This window comes from Meriones unguiculatus, chromosome 19, assembly GCF_030254825.1.
Source record: "Meriones unguiculatus strain TT.TT164.6M chromosome 19, Bangor_MerUng_6.1, whole genome shotgun sequence".
NCBI lineage: Eukaryota > Metazoa > Chordata > Mammalia > Rodentia > Muridae > Meriones > Meriones unguiculatus.
In genome coordinates, this window is record NC_083366.1 from 26,051,286 (window position 1) to 26,053,726 (window position 2,441).

Genomic DNA, 2,441 nt, shown 5'->3' on the forward strand with positions numbered 1-2,441 from the left:
ATGATAGTACCACCGGGGGGGGGGGGACGACCAAAAAACAAAACCCAAAAACAAACAAACAAACAACAAACAAAAAACCCAACAACTCAATAACACCCACCACCCCCATCAGTAACAGTGTTCAAGTTGACCAGCCAACTTCTACTTCTAACTCATGTGTGGATAAGTAGACTTCTTCTAAACCTAAGCACAGGGACAGGTGGTGGCAAGCTGTGCTCCCACCTGCTGCCTGCATAGCATCTGCCCCTGCAGGGTGGGCGGGGAAACTCTAAGAAGCTGAGCCCCAGATAACCAACATTTCTGGTGCTGCATCTCCATCCTCTAAGTCAATCAAGAAAGCCTAGCCGAGCTCCTCATACTTGCCACCCAGTGATTAGGAAGGTTTTCTCAATTAGGAAAAAACATATATCCACACATCCATATATATACATAACTTTTTTGTTTTTACATTTAAATATAAAAATACTACTCTGCTTTGTGTTATAAATGGAGGACGGTGAAACGGAAACTTCTTTCTTCACCTAGGGCCATCTGTCAAGTGATACACTAAGCTGTGTTTATAGGGGGCATAAATGCCCCTTCCCCCAAGCACAGCAGCATGGCACAAGGGATCAACCTCCAATGCCTTACCTAACTTCCATTTGGAATAGAAAGTTGGTTTCACCCGAATAACAGCTAACAACAGGGGACATGTCAGCCTGAGTTGTTGGACCTGCCCTTTCAATTATCCTGAAGAAAAAAAAGTCCTCCCCCCCTCCACAAGTACACCCACTTTGTGACAACTATGCCTACTGGACGTGCATTCCTGATGAGATGAAGCAGTGTTACCTTTCCCTACCCTCCTCCCCTAGAAAGCTCAATAAGAAAAAAAAAAGTGGAGTTGGGTGTGTAGAGATTAAGAACTTGACCCCTATGTTCTTACTAATAAAAGTAAGATTAAACTGGGCATGAGGAATAAAAAGACCTTGATATTCTACCCTTTTGTGTCACAGTGGGGATAACTGGGAGAGGAAAGAGTTGGAGTGGGGTGAACTAAGAAGGGCTCAAGATCACTGGAAGTCTTGTCCACTTAGTTTCTGTATTGGAAGGGCTCATTGCCGATATTGTTGAGAAGACACATGTGGGTGTTGGCTTCCGTCACCACATAGGTGTCACAACTGGTGGAAGGGTGGTGGTCTTCAAGGTAACCCTTCTTCTCCTGGCCAACAGTCCGGGGAATACAGATGCTGGCACTCCAGTTGGCAACTCCAGCAGAAAAGTTGTTGATATTGGAGATTTCATGGAATCCAGTCAGACACCGGCCATTGTCCAGGCCCCCCTTGGGATCGTAGGCCGAACGTGGTACGGGTGCCTCTTGCTTAGTTTCTTAATGGCTTCCTCTATGAACTTCAGACCATTCTCCTCCCACATGGCCTTGGTGTTAAAGTTGGTATGGCAGCCTGCACCATTCATGTTCCCAGGAATGGGCTTGGGGTCAAAGTTTGCTATCACCCCAAAGTCTTCACACACGATGCAAGATAAAGCAGGCCACCCAGAGATGAGCTCCCATGCAGATTCCTTCACAGGGTCATATTTGGAATTCCCACTGGGCAGGCAAAACCTCAGCCTTTGTCCCAGAGATCTTGGCTCCCGCATACAAGCAGGCCCAGTAGCGAGCCTCCACAATATCCATGCCACAGGCTTTGTGCGCTTCCACACCACAGTAATACAGATCTTGGGGCCCAGGAAAGCCATTAGAAGGCCAACCAAAAGGGTACCCATCTGTTCCCATGAGCGTGTACTCCTGTTCCATTCCAAACCAGGGGCGCTGGTTGCTCACCATTTCTATTATCCGTTTACAGGTGTGCCTTAAATTGGTCTCTGCAGGCTTCAGTTTGTATCTGAAAATGTCACAGAACACCAGCTTGTTGGGTTCTTTGCGGAAGGGGTCCCAAAACATGGCAACAGGCGTGAGACACACGACACACGTCGCTGTTCAGACTGAAATGTACTAGAGCCATCAGAATTCTACCCAGGTAACACTTCTTCGCTCTTGGGCTCACAGTCCAGGGTAAGGGTCTCGCAGTGTAGTCCTTCTCTGGTACCATCAAATCATATAGACACGGCTGGGGCTTTCCACCCCTTGGCACGGACATGTACATTTGCTTGATGCCTTTGTTCAAGTGGGAACTTCCTGAGGTGGCCATGATGGAAGGTGGGTTCTGTGCAGTGGCCGGCAGGGGTGATGGGGTGATAGGTTGGGTGGACAGGCTGTGAGAGCGAGGGGAAGAAGAGCTGAGAGGAGGTTGTGTGTGGTGCTCACGTGCTCTGCTCTGCTCCCATTCTTGACCCTACCAAAGATGTCCATTTGTCAGCTTTTACATATCATAGAGAACAAGGGATTCCAGTCATACTTTTATTTATTAATTCGTTTTTGGAGACATGGTCGCACTATGTAATAC

At 47.7% G+C, this 2,441-nt stretch overlaps 1 pseudogene; it reads right to left on the minus strand.

The window, feature by feature from the left end:
• Positions 1 to 1,069: 1,069 nt before the first annotated feature.
• On the minus strand, positions 1,070 to 2,186 carry LOC110562267 (glutamine synthetase-like; annotated as a pseudogene).
• Between the last annotated feature and the right edge of the window lie 255 nt (positions 2,187 to 2,441).